Here is a 21,726-nt window from a genome sequence, read left to right on the forward strand (position 1 = left end):
TTATAGTCGCCGACTCGACTCTCGATTTTTAACGTCGGAGCTCGACGGTCTTCCGATCGGAGGGTTTATAGTCGTCGGCTCGACTCTCGATTTTTAACATCGGAGCTCGACGGTCTTCCGCTCGGAGGGTTTATAGTCGCCGGCTTGACTCTCGATTTTTAACGTCGGAGCTCGACGGTCTTCAAGGCTAATTTTAACACTGTCGTTCGGCGAAGCTTGGCAGATGCCTCTTTTTATCATTTTGCTTCCTGCATTACAAGGACATAGGCGACCAAAAGATACACAAAATGAATTACATCAGCGCACCTCTCACCCAGCTCGGTACGGCTGGAGATGATTTGCGCTCCATGGTCGATCCAGTTGCCGTCCATCTTCATCTTCTAAATAATAAGTACCCAAGCGGAGCTTTTCGATGACTTTGAAGGGACCCGCCCAAGGAGCCTCCGGCTTGCCAACGTCGCCGACCAGCTTTACTTTCTTCCATACTAGGTCGCCGACTTGGAATGCCCTAGGGATCACGCGCCAATTGTAATTCTGCTTCATCCTCTGCCAGTACGCCATCAGCCGGACCGACACTTTGACTCGCTCTTCATCAATCAGGTCCAATTCCATGTTCCTCCGCTCGGCGTTATCATCATCATAATTCTGGATCCGGACGGACTCGACGCCGACTTCAACCGGGATAACTGCTTCGCCGCCGTACACTAAATGGAACGGTGTGATGCCCGTTCCCTCTTTTTGAGTCGTGCGGATGGCCCATAGGACGCCTGGCAGCTCGTCCACCCAACTTCCTCCTATGTGGTCAAGTCGAGCTCGGAGAATTCTGAGTATTTCTCTGTTGGTTACTTTCGCTTGGCCGCTACTCTGGGGATATGCTACGGAAGTGAAGTGTTGTTCAATGCCATAACTTTTGCACCATTCTTTGAGCTGCTTCCCGACAAACTGTCGTCCGTTATCAGATACGAGCCGACGAGGAATGCCGAACCGACAAATTATATGCTGCCAGATAAATTTTTTGACCATTTGCTCTGTGATCTTCGCCAGCGGCTCGACCTCCACCCATTTGGAGAAATAGTCGGCCGCCACCAGTAGGAACTTCAGCTGACCGGTCGCCATAGGGAATGGACCCACGATATCCATTCCCCACTGATCGAACGGACAGGCTACCGTAGACGCTTTCATCTCCTCTGTCTGTCGGTGGGAGAAGTTGTGGTACTTCTGGCAAGAGAGGCACGTCGCGACGGTCCGAGCGGCGTCTGTTTGCAGGGTTGGCCAGAAGTATCCGGCCAGCAAGATCTTCTTGGCTAGCGATCGTCCGCCCGGATGTCCCCCACACGATCCTTGGTGCACTTCGTGGAGGATGTACTCCGCATCCTCCGAGCTTACACACTTCAACAGTGGGCGAGAGAAATCCTTCTTGTAGAGTTGGTCTCCAATGAGCGTGAATCGACCGGCTCTCCTCCTTAATAGCTGGGCTGCCTCCCGATCGGACGGTGTCGCACCCGAGCGGAGAAACTCCATGATGGTCGTCCTCCAATCGCTCGAAAACTCGAGGCCCTCCATCCGATCGATATGCGCCACAAGGGATACTTGCTCAATTGGCTGTTGCATGACGACCGGTGATATTGAACTTACAAGTTTTGCTAACTCATCTGTAGCATGATTCTCCGCTCGGGGTATCTTCTGGATAATGACCTCTCTGAAGTTGACCTTGAGCTTTTCAAAGGCTTCAGCGTAAAGCTTGAGCCGAGTGTTGTTAATATCAAAAGTGTCCGAGAGTTGCTGAGCGACCAACTGGGAGTCCGAATGGATTGTCACTCGACCGGCTCCTACATGCCGAGCTTCCTGCAAGCCGGCTATGAGGGCTTCGTACTCAGCTTCGTTATTTGTGGCTCTGTAGTCCAACCGAACGGATAAGTGCATCCTTTCTTCTTGGGGAGAGAGTAATAGCACGCCAACCCCGCTACTGAGCCGAGTGGACGATCCGTCCAAAAATATTTTCCACATGGCTTCGGGTTCTGGCTTTTCCACTTCGGTGACAAAATCTACCAAGGACTGCACCTTTATCGCCGACCGGGGTTGATACTGGATATCAAACTCACTCAACTCCGTTGTCCACTTGATGAGCCGTCCGGATGCTTCTGGGTTCAGCAGCACTCTTCCCAATGGGCTATTCGTCCGGACTATGATGGTATGTGCTAGGAAATAAGGACGAAGTTGTCGAGCGGCGAGGACCAAAGCAAAAGCTAGCTTCTCGAGCCCAGTGTAGCGAGATTCAGCGTCTTTTAAAATATGGCTTAAGAAATACACAGGTTCTTCTCCGCTTGCCCTCACTAATGCCGAGCCTACTGCCTGCTCGGTTGAAGATAAATAGATACAGAGCGGCTCACCCATAGCTGGCTTGGCTAGCACGGGCAAAGAATTCAGATATGCCTTCAATTCTTCAAACGCCCGATCGCATTCCTCGTCCCAATGGAACTTGGTAGCTTTGCGCAGGATTTTGAAAAAAGGGAAGCTCCGGTCGGTAGTCTTTGAGATGAATCTGGACAATGCTGTTATCCGACCGGTCAAGCGTTGTACTTCCCTTAGATTTCTTGGGGGCGGCATGTCTTGTAATGCTTTCACTGTGTTGGGATTGGCCTCGATGCCCCGCTCGGTCACTAAATAGCCCAAGAAACGCCCGCCTTTTGCCCCGAACAGACACTTCTGAGGGTTCAGCTTAACTCCATACTTCCACAGCGTTCGGAAAGTCTCCTCCATGTCTTTAAAGAGATCGGCCGCTCGGACGGATTTGAAGAGAATATCATCCACGTACACTTCCAAATTTCGTCCGATCTGCTCCTTGAACACTCTGTTCATCAGGCGCTGGTAAGTTGCTCCAGCGTTCTTCAGTCCGAACGGCATCACATTGTAGCAGTAAGTGTCGTCTGCTGTAACGAAGTTGACCTTCTCTTGATCTTCTCGGGCGAGCGACACTTGATGGTAGCCCTGATAGGCGTCGAGCATGCATATCAACTCGCAGCCGGCTGTGGAGTCCACCAGTTGATCGATCCAGGGTAGAGGATAAAAATCCTTTGGGCATGCTTTATTGAGATCCCGGAAATCGATGCAAACTCTCCACTTGTTTCCCGGCTTGGAGACAAGCACCACGTTTGCCAGCCAGCTCGGGAACTGGACCTCGCGTATGTGGCCGGCCTCCAGGAGCTTCTCAACCTCCGCTCAGATGATGGCATTTTGTTCAGCGCTGAAGTCCCTCTTCCTTTGCTTCACCGGCCGAGCGTCCGGTCGGACGTGGAGCTCGTGCTGCGATACTTGGCGAATTTCTGGGAAGCTCATGCGTCGACCAAACGAAGACATCGCAGTTTTTCTAGAGACATTTGATCACTTCCTTTTTTTGGCTTGCCTCCAGATTGGCCGCGATGAAGGTGGTTGCTTCCGGTCGGGTCGGGTGAATCTGAACTTCCTCTTTTTCTTCATAAACCAAAGAGGGTGGTTTTTCAGTTATGGCATTCACCTCGATCCGTGGCGTTTTCCGGGCGGAGTTAGCTTCTGCTCGGACCATCTCGATGTAGCATCGCCGAGCCGCCAGCTGGTCTCCTCTTACTTCTCCTACTTTATCCTCCACCGGGAACTTGATTTTCTGGTGGAAGGTGGAGACGGCCGCTCGGAACTCGCTGAGCGCCGGTCGCCCCAAGATGACATTGTATGCTGAAGGAGAGTAGACCACGACGAAGTTGGCAGTCCTCGTCCTTCTGAGCGGCTCCTCTCCCAGAAAAATAGCCAGTCGGACCTGTCCGACAGGCAGAACTTCATTGCCCGTAAACCCGTAGAGGGGCGTTCTCATGGGCAGTAGCTCGGCTCGATGAATTTGCAGTTGGTTGAAGGCTTTTTTGAATATAATATTGACCGAGCTTCCTGTATCGATGAAAACGCGGTGAATAGTATAGTTAGCTATTACCGCTTTGATGAGGAGAGCGTCATCATGTGGCACTTCGACTCCTTCCAAGTCCCTGGGCCCGAAACTGATTTCGGGACCGCTCGCACGTTCTTGGCTGCAGCCGACCGCATGGATCTGAAGCTGCCGGACGCTCGCCTTCCTTGCTCTGTTGGAGTCGCCTCTGGTCGGCCCGCTAGCGATGATGTTGATTTCGCCTCGGGAAGTGTTATTTCTGTTTTCTTCTTCCCGAGCGGACGGCCTAGGCCGCTCCCTAGACACCTGGGATTGTTCTCGTGCCTCTGAGGGTGATACCGCTCGGGAGACTGGCGTCAATCGGCTTCATGGTGTCGCTGGCGCCTGTCGGACGATGGCGATCGATGGTGGCCACACCGGGGCATGGGGTGGCCGATCAAGGGAAGGCTCCGGCAATCTCTTGTATTATGCGTGTCTGTCCGGTGGAATGAGCAAAACATCAGGGTCCATACCTTCTTTTTAGGTTTGGGCCGCTCGGCAGCTACTTCTTGAATGGTGTGGGATCTTGCATGTTGCTGGGGGCGGGCTACTTCAGCTCGCGGTCCTCTGGGCGGCTGATGAGCAGTGTGCGGCTTCCACTCGGCAGGGGGTGGACGCTCGGTTGGAGCTTCCTTCCTTTGGGCCGCCTTGGCTTCCTCCACATTGATATATTCATTAGCCCAGTGTAACATATGATCGTAGTCTCGGAGCGGCTTTCGAATAAGTGAACGGAAGAAGTCATCATCCACGAGGCCCTGTGTAAACGCATTCATCATCGTTTCTGAGGTGGCCGTTGGAATATCCATGGCCACTTGGTTGAACCGTTGGATATAAGCTCTGAGCAGCTTTCTGGGCTCTTGCTTGATGGCAAATAGGCTGACGCTAGTCTTCTGATAACACCGACTGCTTGCAAAATGGTGGAGGAAGGCTGTGCGGAAGTCCTTGAAACTTGTGATGGATCCGTTCGACAGCCTTCGAAACCACCGTTGCGCCGATCCCGAGAGAGTGGTAAGGAATACCCGACACTTTACTCCATCTGTGTATTGATGTAGGGTAGCTGTGTTGTCGAACTTACCCAGATGATCGTCCGGATCGGTGGTTCCGTTGTATTCACCGATCGCAGGGGGCACATAGTGCTTTGGTAGAGGGTCCTGCAGGATGGCCTCTGAAAATTGTCGGTTGATCCGCTCAGGGGAGGCGTCCGTTCGGGGGGCCTTGCCTTTTCTGTTGTCTCGCATAGGCGCCTCGTCGGATGAAGATCTTCGGTCACGATTAATTGTTGCGGCTTCAGGAGGCGTACGAAATAGGGCCCGATGAAATGGAACCGTGGCTGGCGGTGCTTCCACTCGGCCTCCAGATGCGGACGTTGCTTGTTGCTCGATCCGCTCGGCTTGTGCCTTCTATTTTTGTTCAACAAGCTTAGCCGCTCTCGTCTCGATCAGAGCATCGAGCTCCTCCGTGGAGAGCATCACCGTATGCGGTCGTCCAGCTTCGTCCATTGCTTCCGCTCGGATGCAGGTGCTTTCCCACAGACGGCGTCAATTTGATCCTGTCCGAACGCTGAATCAACATACGCTGGGTACGAGGCTCTCTCCGAAGGGCTGACGTAGACCTCCGACCAGTCGTGTGGCCCTCCGACGAACCTGCAAAGAAGTCGGGCCGGGAAGGGGTTCCCGGCAACGACCCTTCGACGCTCAAGTCACGCAAGAGGAAATGCAGAAGTGGCTTTGAATACGGGTGTATGCGTACCTCCGGCGAAGTGTGAGGCTCCTTATATAGAGCTGTGAAGAGGCTCACGCGCATATACCGAGGCGAATACGTGTCCTCTAACCATACCTCAGTATGGGCTTGTCAGAAGAGCTTACCTGACACCATACTGCAACAGTCCGTGCACATCTCTGATGGGACAGCGGAACCCTCTATCGTAAGATCCTGCATATGGCCTGGTTGTTGAACATACCCGCTGTTAGAAGATGTTCCCTTGTCCTTTTGTCTCTTCTTACCCCATTCCGAGCGTCCGGCCGGCCAACAGTCCCATCACGTCCGGCCGGTCGTATGCGCTAGTCCGCTCGGGAGGTTCCCGGTTGTGTGCTCTGTGGAGACTGTTCGCAGTATTACTACTTTATGCCTTCGGCCAAGCGGGTTACCCGCTCGGCCATACAACCCTGTTCAATATGAGCGTCGGAACCCCGACTCCCTGCCGGGGTGTCTTTACTTCCGTTCGGAAAGTTCGGCCGGTCGCCCCAATCTTTATCCGCTCGGACAAACCCATGGTTGAACTTTTACCTTTCAACCTCCACGTGGCGTTGACTCTGCTTAAAGGGGGGTCCCCCCTCCTTACTACCGGATCAACCATAATTCATTCATCATATAAATAAAAATAAAAATTTGTCGACAAGGAATTAAAATATGAATATATAATTCTTTTTATTTAATAAACATTTGAATCGATTTTACAAATGAAATAGTAGTGATAAGTCTTTTACATTTAAAGTTAATATATATTAGAAATAACTGAAAAAAACTTACTCTCACAATTAACTAAAAAGATTTACTGGTGCACGTGATTTTCTATCATCCCTCTACTTAGATTTATCACATGTCAAGGAAAGTCTGCACTATCTCTCTTTATCTGGATAACTTTTGATATTATGCCATATGAATACATGAATAGCACATTTCTTCAATTTTGGGATACCACTAATAGGAACCAACAATAAGCAAAACAACTTAACTACTAATAGAAATAATTGTAGACTTATACAATCTAAAATTAACAAAATCATTTAGTGGGTCAAAGTAAGAACACTAAAAAAATTGTGCACTTAGAGAAATAAAGTAGTGCATAAAAAAAGATAACAAGTTCACGTAGAAAAAACAAAGGCGGCAAAATGAACAGAAGACTAATTAAAAGGATTCGAGGAAGTTTTACATACAAATGAAACTATAAAAAAATGACCTTTATGTAAAATTTAAGATTGATTCAGAAAATCATTGCTAACTAATCACACATATAATCTATGTGAGTAGTGTTGGATATTGGAGCCTAAATGGACCAATACGATTTTGAGGAGGAAAAATCGGAAGCCATCAATTGTTGAAAGTCGTAATTGACTTCAAAATTGAAATCTACGTTTCGCGTAGATAGATTTAGACTATTAATTTGCTCAAAACCGATTAAGGGTGAATGAGAAATTAATGTTCAAAGTCGGCCCAAAATAACGTTGGTTATTCATTAAGGAAATGCAAGGGAGAATAGTCCCACATCGGAAATTTCCGATGTGCATTCCTTACTTATTAATGATGTTGAGTTATTGGAGTTAACTCAGAAAAGTACCAGGTACTCTCTGCTCAGGGGCGAGCAGGTGCTCGCACCTGTGAGCCCGCCACCCGCCACGTGCGCAATGGGCGCAATGGGCGCTTTGTAGGCGCACTTTGCACTTTGCACTTTGCACTTCGCGAGGAGCATTGAGGAGCTTAAATTTATGCTCCAGGTGACATTGCAGTGCCTACATGGCACTCGGGTGACGTGTCAGGCTAGTACCTGACATGGCAGTGCCTATGTGGCATCCTCGTGGGCAAAGGGAGATGACTGGACAGTTGGTTGGGCGAACGGATGGCAGCCGTTGATCAACGTTGATCAAAGAAGTATGGTGGATCGCTTGTGATGCGATCTAGAGCGTTGGATCACAATGAATCACGATCTGACGGCTTGGGATGAGACATGATCTGAAGCATCGGATCAATGGATCCAGATCCGATGGCTGATAGATCTGAGGGTCACAACTCTTAGATCTGATGGATGAGATTAAAGGGGCTATGTGAAGGGTTATAACTCTTCAGTCCGGACGGCCCAGATTAATCCACCCAAAGGTCACACCCCTCCCTAAAGCCTCTTCCTTCTGTATAAATAGAACCCTCCAGATTGGAATCAAATCACTCAACTTAATCTTCTCTTCCTCAAGTATTCACTCACTCATCTTGTGCATTCAAGAGTCCAAGAAGCCTACGAGAAGGTTCGCTGGTCTCGGAAGTCGGAGTGCTACGATTCCGAGACGATTGTCGTCGTTGTATCTTGGGAACGAATTGCAACAATCCGTTAAGCACCGTAGCGGAGCAATATCGTTTACGGAGATAGTGTCGAACACTAGCCTCGACGATCAGTTTGCATACTCCGGAATTTACCGGAACCAACAGTCGTAAACGATATTCCGTACAAACTGATATGGCTACCAACGACGTTCCAACCGCCATTCCGACCGCTGTTCCGACGGCCGTTCCGACATCCATTCCGCACGGAGAAAAGCCGGAGAAATTCACCGGAGCCGACTTCAAAAGATGGCAGCAGAAGATGCTGTTCTACTTAACAACGCTAAACCTTGTACGGTTTTTGCGTGAAGACCCGCCAGTCGCTACGGACGGTAGCAAGGCTGCTTGCGATACGTGGACGCACGGAGATTTTCTGTGTCGCAACTACATTCTCAACGCCTTGGACAACACGTTGTATAACGTGTATTGTTCATTGGAGACAGCGAAATCTTTGTGGGAATCGCTTGAGAAGAAATACAAGACCGAAAATGCCGGACTGAAGAAATTCATCGTCGGCCGGTTTCTGGATTTCAAGATGGTGGACTCAAAGAGCGTCTCATCTCAAGTCCAAGATATGCAATTAATACTGCATGATCTGGACGCCGAAGGAATGAAGCTGAACGAGTCATTCGCAGTTGCTGCGGTAATTGAGAAGCTCCCTCCGTCATGGAAGGATTTCAAGAATTACCTAAAGCACAAGCAAAAGGAGATAGGGCTGCAAGACCTGATCCTGAGGCTACGAATAGAGGAGGATAATCGAAAGTTATCCGACTGCAGAGGAACCAAGCGGACTATAGACGATATGTCCAACCTGGTCGAGCCGAACGCTAAAAAGCCGAAACAGTTCAAGAAGAAGGCACAAGCGAAGAAGTTCAAGGGATCCTGCTACAACTGTGGAAAGGCAGGACACCTGTCCAAGAACTGCAGACGCCCGAAGAAGCCAACCAAGGGGCCAAAGGATGCTGCGAACCACGTCGCAACCTCTCTTGAGGACTTGGATCTCACTGCGGTTGTATTTGAAGCCAACTTGGTGGATACCAACCCGAAGCAATGGTTCATTGATATCGAGAAACTCGTCATATCTGTTCCGATAAGGCGATGTTCTCCAAGTATACTCCGATAAATGGCAGGAAGCTCTATATGGGTAATTCCACGACGTCGCCAATTGTCGGACTCGGAAAAGTTGTTCTGAAGATGACGTCCGGAAAGGAGCTAACACTCATTGATGTACTACATGTTCCCGACATCAGTAAGAACCTAGTTTCTGGAGCGGCACTAGTTAAGGCCGGATTTAGGCTAGTGTTCCAGTCAGACAACTTTGTACTTACGAAGAATAATATCTTCGTAGGAAAGGGGTACCTAGAAAAGGGTCTATTCAAAATGGTTGTAATGCCTGTACTCCGAAATATTGATGGTAATAAAATAAATGCTTCCAGCTATGTTGTTGAGTGTTTTAATTTGTGGCATGATCGACTCGGACATGTGCATAATAATACTCTTAAACGTCTCGTCAAATTAAATTTATTACCAAACGTCAATGTTGATGGAACACACAAATGTGAAGTGTGCGTGGAAGCAAAATGACGAAACTACCTTTTCATTCGGTGGAAAGGTCAACTCCTCTAGAGTTAATACATAGTGATCTATGCGACTTGAAATTTGTGCAAACTAGAGGAGGTAAAAGTATTTTATTACTTTTATCGATGATTGCACAAAGTTCTGTTATGTCTTTCTTTTAAGAAGTAAAGACGAAGCCCTAGAGGCATTTAGAACTTATAAAACAGAAGTTGAAAATCAACTTGACAAACGAATTAAAATAATTCGTAGCGATAGAGGTGGAGAATATGGTGCACCGCTTAATGAATTTTGTTCAGAATCGCATTATTCATCAAACAACGGCACCTTACTCACCTCAATCGAACGGTGTTGCCGAACGTAAAAATCGGACACTAAAAGAGATGATGAATGCCTTGTTGATAAATTCAGGCTTACCTCAAAACTTGTGGGGAAGCAATATTATCGGCAAATCACATTCTCAACAAAATCCCTCATAAGAAAAGTGATAAAACTCCTTATGAACTATGGAAAGGCCGCGAGCCATCGTACAAATACCGAAAGTGTGGGGTGCTTGGCAAAGGTCGAAGTACCTAAACCAAAGCAAGTAAAGATCGGACCTAAAACGTTCGATGCGGTATTTGTCGGATATGCCCATAATAGTAGTGCATATCGTTTCCTAGTTCACAAATCAGACATTCCTGATATTCATGTGGGAACAACCATAGAATCTCGGAATGCAATATTCTTTGAAAACGTATTCCCAAATAAGAAGGGAAATGTTGAAATGATAACAACGGAAGTTCAAACGAGAATGTCGTTACCGAACTTAGCTGTTATAAAAGAACTATTGACGATCAAAACAAAGAGCCACGTCGTAGCAAACGGGCTAGAGTTGAGAAATCGTTCGGGCCAGATTACATGACTTTCATGTCAGAAATGGAACCAAGAACATTAAGTGAGGCTCTCTCTAGTCCCGATGCTCCAATGTGGAAAGAAGCTGTCAATAGTGAGATTGAGTCTATCATGAATAATCATACTTGGGAATTAGTAGACCTTCCTTCTGGTAATAAACCATTAGGTTGTAAGTGGATACTAAAACGCAAGTATAAAGCTGATGGATCAATTGACAAGTATAAGGCCAGACTTGTAGCCAAAGGGTACAAGCAAGAGGAAGGCCTTAATTACTTCGACACCTACTCACCGGTGACAAGGATTACGTCCATACGAGTGCTAATAGCCATTGCAGCACTGTATGACCTTGAAATACATCAAATGGATGTTAAGACTGCGTTCTTAAATGGTGAGTTGGAAGAAGAAATTTATATGGAGCAACCCGAAGGGTTCATAGCTCCAAGAAATGAGAAAAAGGTGTGTCGACTTGTTAAGTCGTTATACGGACTTAAGCAAGCGCCTAAACAATGGCATGAAAAATTTGACAAAGTAATGCTGTCAAACGAATTCAGAATAAATAAATGTGACAAATGCATTTATGTCAAAGACACACCCAAAGGCTATATAATCGTCTGTCTGTACGTAGACGATATGCTAATAATGGGCAGTAATCATGACTACAAAGAAAATGTTGACCAAAAATTTCGATATGAAAGATATGGGTCAAGCAGATGTTATATTGGGAATTAAAATTCTCAGACATCGAGGATAGTTCTAACACAATCCCATTATGTAGAATCAAATTGAAAAGATTCAATGCGTACGATCTTTCTACTGTAAAAACACCTATGGATCTAAGTCAACACTTAGCGAAAAACCATGGTGAGACCATATCACAGTTGGAATACTCTCGGATAATAGGCAGTTTGATGTATCTTACAAACTGCACACGTCCGGATATTGCCTGTACGGTCAACAAGCTGAGTCGTTTCACCAGTAATCCAAACGACGCCCATTGGAAGGCATTGATGCGAGTTCTTAGATATTTGAAATATACTATGAACTATGGATTACATTATAGAAAATATCCCGCTGTGTTGGAGGGATATTGTGATGCTAATTGGATATCAGATACAAAAGACTCCAAATCCACTAGTGGATATGTATTCACGATTGGTGGGGGAGCAGTATCTTGGAAATCCACTAAGCAGACGTGCATTGCTCGGTCAACTATGGAATCCGAGTTTATAGCACTAGACAAAGTAGCTGAGGAAGCTGAATGGCTGCGGAACTTCTTGGAAGATATTCCGAGCTGGGAAAAACCTGTACCTGCCGTACTGATCCACTGTGATAGTCAATCGGCGATTGGAAGGGCACAGAGTAGTATGTATAATGGGAAGTCAAGACATATACGTCGTAGACATAATACCATTAGGCAGTTGATCTCGAATGAAGTGATTGTAATCGACTATGTTAAGTCCAAAGATAATTTGGCAGATCCTCTTACGAAAGGGTTGAGTCGAGATCAAGTATACTGCTCATCAAGAGGAATGGGATTAAAAAATCTACAACTGAAAACGACTGAAGTGGAAAACCCAACCTTGTTGACTGGAGATCCCAAGATCTTGGTTCAATGGGACAACAAAGTTTCAGAAGTTGTGGTTCAGCACAGGAGATAGTTTATCTCTATCCCAATCCTAGGATGAATTTGTGCTGTCCTACCTCATGTAGTGAGGTTAAGCTTATGCTTTTAGTGACTTCTATACCTTATAAGGTGGAGTATGGTAGGATACTCTTGATAGAAGTGTCACCTATGTGAGTGTGAAGACAGGTCGCTTCAATGAAACACTCATGAATCCTAGATGGTGTCCATGGCCAAAACGGAACCAACCATGAGAACCTAAAGTAGGTGAGATAGGTCTCTGTGTGGGTGTTATTGTCTTAGTATACACAAACAGCTGAGCAGTTCAAGACATCACGTTCACTGCGCAGCCTAGTATACTCGATAGCATTCCACTACGGAAGGTTCAAAGCCACAAGCTACCTCTCCCGATGCAGTGACTTATCGATTGGACTCTTGTAATGTGTCAGCATGCATACACGCATTACACTAATTTCCATTCATGTGGGGGATTGTTGGATATTGGGGCCTAAATGGACCAATACGATTTTGAGGAGGAAAAATCGGAAGCCATCAATTGTTGAAAGTCGTAATTGACTTCAAAATTGAAATCTACGTTTCGCGTAGATAGATTTAGACTATTAATTTGCTCAAAACCGATTAAGGGTGAATGAGAAATTAATGTTCAAAGTCGGCCCAAAATAACGTTGGTTATTTATTAAGGAAATGCAAGGGAGAATAGTCCCACATCGGAAATTTCCGATGTGCATTCCTTACTTATTAATGATGTTAAGTTATTGGAGTTAACTCAGAAAAGTACCAAGTACTCTCTGCTCAGGGGCGAGCAGGTGCTCGCACCTGTGAGCCCGCCACCCGCCACGTGCGCACGTGCGCAATGGGCGCTTTGTAGGCGCACTTTGCACTTCGCATCGTCACGATCGCTTGTGATGCGATCTAGAGCGTTGGATCACAATGAGGAGCATTGAGGAGCTTAAATTTATGCTCCAGGTGACATTGCAGTGCCTACATGGCACTCGGGTGACGTGTCAGGCTAGTATGGCAGCCGTTGATCAACGTTGATCAAAGAAGTATGGTGGATCGCTTGTGATGCGATCTAGAGCGTTGGATCACAATGAGTCACGATCTGACGGCTTGGGATGAGACATGATCTGAAGCATCGGATCAATGGATCCAGATCCGATGGCTGATAGATCTGAGGGTCACAACGCTTAGATCTGATGGATGAGATTAAAGGGGCTATGTGAAGGGTTATAACTCTTCAGTCCGGACGGCCCAGATTAATCCACCCAAAGGTCACACCCCTCCCTAAAGCCTCTTCCTTCTGTATAAATAGAACCCTCCAGATTGGAATCAAATCACTCAACTTAATCTTCTCTTCCTCAAGTATTCACTCACTCATCTTGTGCATTCAAGAGTCCAAGAAGCCTACGAGAAGGTTCGCTGGTCTCGGAAGTCGGAGTGCTACGATTCCGAGACGATTGTCGTCGTTGTATCTTCGGAACGAATTGCAACAATCCGTTAAGCACCGTAGCGGAGCAATATCATTTACGGAGATAGTGTCGAACACTAGCCTCGACGATCAGTTTGCATACTCCAGAATTTACCGGAAACAACAAGTAGAAATGCACCTTTTCGCCTGAAATTGGGTCAGATTCATCAACAACAACTTGACTAAATACATGTTTCCCATAGTAGCCCAAAACAAAATTCTTTGAAAAGACATTGCCTTCTCCTTGGGCACAAGTCCACTAACAAATCCAAGTTTTAATTACTTTGATGGCTCTGTCACAATTTCTTGAACAATGATACCAAGAATATTATTTAAAATTAAGATAAAACAACAAATAGAAGAAACATGCATGGTGGTTGCAATACTTGTTCCAATAACAAAGGACTATCAAGAGAACCATCAGCGCTTTGGTGTGACTCATTGTCTCTCTGCTAAGTAGTAGCACTACTTTGCTCCGAGTGAAAAAAATTCTCTAGCCTGAGAACAAGGAAGAAAGTTCATAATGCTTGATTGTAATAAACTTACCAAAAAAAATCAGCACAAATATAGAATGGTTTTTGTTAACAATTCGAGTCGCAAAAATCATTTTTTGCATTGCGGAAACTCCGAATCTAGCCACGGATCCGTGTGAAGATATATTTAAAAATTAAATCATGTGCATGTTTCTACCCTAGATCTACCTTAGATCTACATGAAAAGAGAGTTACCTTTGTAGCGAAGCCCTTCGCTTATCCCGCTCGTCCAAGAGTTGCCGGATCTCATAGGGTGTCAAGTGTACACCCCTCTATATGTATCCACATGAACAATAGGTGGAGAAAGAACACTTAGAGTGTGCTAGCACTCTTGGTGGTCTCGGCAATGGAGGATGAGGAGAGGGAAGAAGAAAGGAAGAAGATGATGCCTTGAATTAGCATACAAAATGCATTCATACATTCAATAAGTGGCCGGCCACTTTTAGAGGCTTTTAAACCTCCATGTAATACCAAGAGTCATGACTCTTGGTCTCCCTCATGAGCTGACACACACTTGATGTAGCCTTGATGATGTGAAACAGCATCAATGGCTGACCCATGCCAAGTCACAAATGAGGTGGCATTTGGTCAAGTCAAATTTGACCCTTCATCTTCCCTCTCAAGTCAAGTCAAACTTGACCCATTTATCTCCCATGATTGATCAAATCTAACTATTGATTCAAGTCAATTTAATTTAATGAATCTCTATTCATTGAATTAAATTGATTCAATGAGTCATAATTTAAATTAGACTCATTCAACACATGAATCAAATTGAGTCCAACTCAATTAGTCTAATTTGGATTACTCTTAATCCAATTTAGTTCATCATATGAACCTGATCCTCTTGGTCCATCATATGAACCTATTCTCGATATAATTGCCCTTTGTGCCCTATAGGTTCTTGTAACGTTGGCAATGCTCCTAAACCCATTTAGAAGCATAAGTAATGAGCGATATCTAGCAACACATCATTACTACCTAAGTTACAAGAATGTTGAGATCCAACATCACCTTGTGACTACTAATTGTGACTCTCACAATATATGATAATACCCTTCTATCCTAGACATCTAAATTGATCAACTGAGGCATAGACCGTGTCATCCTCTAATCAATTTATATCTCGAACTCCAAGTAGACTCACTCTAATCAAATGAGCTCAATATCTCATATTGACTCATTTGGGCATGACCATGCACTTAGTGGTCTCACTCTATCAAAAATCATGATGTCACTCCCGTCATATAGAGGGATAGATCCCATCTATATCACTCACATCCCTCCACATAATTTGTTACATACCCAGTAATCGCCTTTATAGTCCACCCAGTTACGGGTGACGTTTGACGAAGCCAAAGTATGCAACTCCTTATGTAGGGAACCATGGTGACTTCAGGTCCAAGGACTAATAGTCATATTAATAGTCACATGAGAAAGTATATGACACTCATATAATGATCCATGATACTTTCTCATGCCGGGTCATTCAATATACATTCTCCAATGCATACCCATGTGTCAACTTGATATCTTTATATCCATGAATTGTGATATCAAGTCATCGAGTTGACCTACATGCTAGTCTCAGCGCATTAACATTGTCCCTGAATGTTAATACTTGACTAGGAATGATTAAGAGTACTATTTCTCTAAATCATCTCACTATCGATTCAACCAATCGATTGATATAGATAAGAACCTTCTACTCAAGGACACTATTATACTTAGTTATTTGACACCAATACAAGTAAGTATAATAACCATAAAGAAATGTCTTTATAAGTATATAGGAATATGATACATCGAGTCCATACAATAATCATCATATGATTGGCTCTAGGGCTCTAACTAACAATCTCCCACTAGCACTAGTGCCAATCAGTGTAGGCTCTAATGCCTAATGACCTAGTGTGACCATCATGCTTTCTCTGTGCCAAAGCCTTGGTCAAGGGATCAGCGATGTTAGCCTCTGTGGGTACTCTGTAAATCTTCACATCTCCTCTATCGATGATCTCTCGAATGAGATGGAAGCGCCGTTGTATGTGTTTGGTCCGCTGGTGTGAGCGAGGTTCCTTAGCCTGTGCAATTGCTCCATTGTTGTCACAATAGAGCTCTATAGGATCGACTATACTAGGAACCACCCCAAGCTCAGTAATGAACTTGCAGATGTAAACTGCCTCCTTTGCTGCTTCTGATGCAGCAATATACTCAGCCTCTGTTGTAGAATCAACAACTGTGTCCTACTTCAAACTCTTCCAGCTCACAACACCACCATTCAAACAAAACACGAACCTAGACTGTGATCTATAATCATCCTGGTCAGTTTGGAAGCTGGCATCACTGTAACCCTTTACAGCTAGCTCGTCATCGCCTCCAAATATCAAGAAATAGTCTTTAGTCCTTCTCAGGTACTTAAGAATATTCTTAACCGCTATCCAGTGACGTTCACCTGGATCTGACTGGTATCTGCTCGTCATGCTCAAAGCATATGAAACATCAGGACGAGTACATAACATGGCGTACATGATAGATCCTATGGCTGAAGCATAAGGGATCTTATCCATGCGGTCTCTCTCCTATCTAGAAGAGGGACTTTGAGTCTTCGAAAGACTCACACCATGTGACATCGGCAGAAATCCTTTCTTGGAATTCTGTATGGCAAACCGTAGTAATACCGTGTCAATATATGTACTTTGACTTAGGCCAAGCAATCTCTTCGATCTATCTCTATAGATCTTTATGCCTAGAATATAGGCTGCTTCACCTAAGTCCTTCATTAAGAAATAATTCCCCAGCCAAGTCTTTATTGACTGCAATAAAGGGATGTTATTTCCAATGAGTAGTATGTCATCCACATACAATACAAGCAAGACAATTGTGTTCCCAACAACCTTATTGTAGACACAGGGTTCATCTTCATTCTTGATGAAACCAAACTGTTTGATCACATCATCGAATCGAAGATTCCAGCTCCGAGAAGCTTGCTTTAGTCCATAAATGGACTTATGCAGCTTGCATAATCTGCCAGTATGCAGTGGATCTACAAAACTCTCAGGTTGTGTCATGTACACATCCTCAAGCAAGTTTCCATTCAGAAACACGGTTTTGACATCCATATGCCAGATCTCATAATCCTGGTATGCTGCAATAGAAAGCATGATCCGAATGGACTTAAACATCGCTATTGGAGAAAAAGTTTCATCATAGTCAATACCATGAATTTGCTTGAAACCTTTAGCTACCAAGCGACCCTTATAGGTAATAAGTCTATCCATGTCAGTCTTTCTCTTAAAGACCCACTTACACTCAATGGGTTTGACGCCTTCAGGTGGATCAACCAAAGTCCATACTTGGTTAGTGTACATGGATTCCATCTCGGATCTCATGGCCTCTAGCCATGACTCAGAATCTAGCCTCACCACAGCTTCCTGATAGGAGGTAGGCTCATTCTCAACGAGCATAACGTCATCATGGTCAGACAAGAGAAATAAGTATCTCTCAGGCTGATGACGTACCCTATCAGACCTGCGAAGAGGTAGGTCTACTTGAACTGGTTGTTGTTCCTCAATTCCTTGTGGAACAATCTCATCATCCACAACACTTTGTGGTTCCAGTTCAACTTCCATCAAGGCTTCAGTGCTATGGTCCATATCTTGAACTTCTTCAAGATCGAACGTACTCCCACTAGTTTTTCTAGAAACAAAGTCCCTTTCTAGAAATACCCCAGTCTTAGCCACAAACACTTTGTATTGACTGGGAATGTAGAAGTAATATCCCTTCGTTTCCTTGGGATATCCTATAAAATAACACTTATCAGATTTAGATCCCAGTTTATCCGAGACCTGACGTCGAACATAAGCCTCACAACCTCAATTACTCATAAAAGACACCTGGGCATCTCTCCCAGTCCATATCCTATATGGTGTATTTATCACAGCTTTGGATGGAACATAGTTAAGTGTGAAGGCTGCTGTGTCTAGAGAATATCCCCAAAAAGATATAGGAAGATTTGTGTGTCTCATCATAGACCGTACCATATCTAATAGGGTACGATTCCTCCTTTCGGATACACCATTCCACTGTGGTGTTCTAGGAGGAGTGAGTTGGGATAGAATCCCACACTCAGCTAGATAGTCACGAAACTCATGGCTAAGGTATTCAGCACCTCGATCTGATCGAAGTATCTTAATACTCTTGCCTAGCTGATTTTGTACTTCATTCTTGAATTCTTTGAACTTTTCAAAGGATTGTGATTTATGTGTCATCAGATACACATAATCATATATACTGAAATCATCAGTAAATGTAATGAAGTATCTATAACCACCTCTGGTAGCGACATTGAAAGGGCCACATACATCACTATGTATAAGTCCTAACAAGTCAGTCGCTCTTTCGCTATGTCCACTAAAGGGAGTCTTGGTCATCTTGCCCAGTAGGCATGAATCGCATATCTCATATGATTCGAAATCAAATGAGTCCAGCAAACCATCTTTATGGAGTTGGGATAAGCGATTCTCATTTATATGACCTAAGCGACAATGTCAGAGATAGGTTCGGTTCATATCATTTGACTTGAACCTTTTGGTACTTATGTTATAGATGGGGTTCTCTAAGTCTAGAATATAGAGTCCGTTCATCAGAGGTGCACTACAATAGAACATATCGTTTAAGTAAATGGAACAACATTTGTTCTTTATTATAAATGAAAAACCTTTCTTATCTAAATAAGAAACTGAAATAATGTTCTTTGTGAGAGCAGGCACATAACAACATTCATCTAATTCTAGTACAAGCCCAGAGGGCAAAGATATATAGTAAGTTCCTACAACAACAGCAGCAACCCGTGCTCCATTGCCTACTCGTAGGTCCACCTCGCCCTTTGTCAATGCCCTGCTATTTCTCAGCGCCTGCACATTAGTACAAATGTGAGAAGCACATCCGGTATCCAATACTCACGATGCAGAAATAGATAGATTGACTTCTATAACATATATACCTGAAGTAGAAGTCTCACTCCTCTTCTTCTTAAGATCTTCCAGATATACTTTGCAGTTCCTCTTCCATTGCCCGGTCTGACCGTAGTGGAAGCAGGTAGCATCCTTGGCAACCCCTCCTTTAAGTTTCATTACCTTGCCTTTGCCCTTGGCTTGGGACTTTCCCTTACCTTTAGGCTTGCCCTTGCCTTTATGCTTTTGCACCATCAAAATGGAGTTGGGCTTTACCTTCTTAAGGTTGAGCTCAGCAGTTCGCAACATGCTAAGCAGCTCAGGCAGTGGCTTGTCAATTTCGTTCATGTTGTAATTCATGACAAATTGATTGTAGCTCTCTGACAAGGATTGCAAGATCAAGTCTGTGGCCAGCTCTTGGCCAAGTGGGAATCCCAACCTCTGTAGGTTTTCCATGTACCCAATCATCTTGAGCACATATGGACCTACGCGAGTCCCATCTTGCATCTTGCACTGAAATAGTGCCTTGGAGATCTCGAATCTTTCGTGCCTCGCTTGTCCTTGATATAGTTGACAAAGATGTTCAACCATATCATAAGCAGACATCAACTTGTATTGCTTCTGAAGCTCAGAGTTCATGGTCGCGAGCATGAGGCATGACACATCTAATGCATTATCTTGATGCTTCTTATAAGCATCTCGGTCAGCTTGTGTGGAAGTGGCAGGAGGTGCCTCGGGAATGGGCTGCTCCAGGATGTACAGTTTTCTTTCTTGTGTGAGAACAATTCTCAGATTCTTGTACCAGTCCAGGAAATTAGCTACATTGAGCTTGTCCTTGTTAAGGACAGAATGCAGGGAGAAAGTGTTCATGTTTGTCGACATGACAATCTACAACAGAAATAATGCAGAAAGTAAATATCATATTCCATTTATCATTTAATTAGGCCTTTAACTAAATGATGCTCCTACTGAATTATAGAACTTTTGTAGAATCAAGTCATGGATGTGGTCAAACCACACTACTAGATTCATACCGATTAGCTATAATTCTCACGGGACAAGATTCACATCATACTACGCTTTGAGTTAGCTTTGGCTAAATCACCCACGACTTAGTATAATTGGTAGATAACTAATTATCAATTACATCTCTATGCAACTCTTGTTTATAGGATCAAGATCCTCATTTATATTAAAACTTGAGTTAGCTTTGGCTAAATCACCCAAGATTTAGTATAAATGTGATTTTTATCCTATGTTCCAACCGTTGGAAAAATGGCTATAGTTATACCCGATCAAATTGAGTTAACTAGTTATACTCAATCTAATTGAGTTTGTACTCACCCAAGCTTTGATAGGCGGGACCAAGATTGTCCCTCCGCACCCTACCAAGATAATATACGTTGTTATATTAGTTAGAGCCCTAGAGCCAATCATTTGATGATTATTGTATGGACTCGTTGTATCATATTCTTGTATATAAATAAAGGCATTTGTTTTTGGTTATTATACTTACTTGTATTGGTGCCAAATAAGTAAGTATAATAGCGTCCTTGAGTAGAAGGTTCTTACCTATATCAATCGATTGGTTGAATCGATAGTGAGATGATATAGGGAACACTACTCTTAATCATTCCTAGTCGAGTATTAACATTTAGGGACAATGTTAATGCGACGAGACTAGCATGTAGGTCAACTCGATGACTTGATCTCGCAAGTCATGGATATGGAGATGTCAAGTTGACACATGGGTATGCATTGGAGAATGTATATTGAATGACTCGCCATGAGAAAGTATCATGGATCATTATATAAGTGTCATATACTTTCTCATGTGGTTATTAGTATGACTACTAGTCCTTGGACCTGAAGTCACCATGGTTCCCTACATAAGGAGTTACGTACTTTGGCTTCGTCAAACGTCACCCGTAACTGGGTGGACTATAAAGGCGATTACTGGATATGTAACGAATTATACAGAGGGATGTGAGTGATGTAGATGGGATCTATCCCTCCTATATGACGGGAGTGACATCGATATTCTTGATAGAGTGAGACCACGAAGTGCATGGCCATGCCCAAATGAGTCAATATGAGATATTGAGCTCATTTAATTGAGTGAGTCTACTTGGAGTTCAAGATTTAGATTGATTAGAGGATGACACGGTCTATGCCTCACATTGATCAATCTAGATGTCTAGGATAGAAGAGCATTGTCATATATTGTGAAGACTCACAATTAGTAGTCACAATGTGATGTTGGATCTCAACATTCTTGTAACTTGGGTAGTAATGATATGTTACTAGATACCGCTCATTACTTATGCTTCTAAATGGGTTTAGGAGCATTGCCAACGTTACAAGAACCTATATGGTCACACACAAAGGGAAATTAGATGGAAATTAGGTCATTTGATGGACCTAAAGGATTAGGTTCATATGATGAACCAAATTGGATTAAAAGTAATCCAAATTGAGCTAATTCAGTTGGACTCAATTTGGTTCATGTGTTAAGTGAGTCTAATTTGGACTTAGACTCATTTAATTAATTTAATTCAATGAATAGAGATTTATTAAATTAAAATTGACTTGAACCAATGGTTAGATTTGATCAACCATGGGAG

General features: G+C 44.2%; 1 protein-coding gene across 1 annotated transcript in view; it reads right to left on the bottom strand.

Moving 5' to 3' along the window:
* The window catches only part of LOC122033863, a 79,911-nt gene that overhangs the window by 37,147 nt on the left and 21,038 nt on the right, over positions 1–21,726 (bottom strand). The gene's annotated exons all lie outside the window — the stretch shown is intronic.

Source organism: Zingiber officinale, chromosome 11B, assembly GCF_018446385.1.
Source record: "Zingiber officinale cultivar Zhangliang chromosome 11B, Zo_v1.1, whole genome shotgun sequence".
Taxonomy (NCBI): Eukaryota; Viridiplantae; Streptophyta; class Magnoliopsida; order Zingiberales; family Zingiberaceae; genus Zingiber; species Zingiber officinale.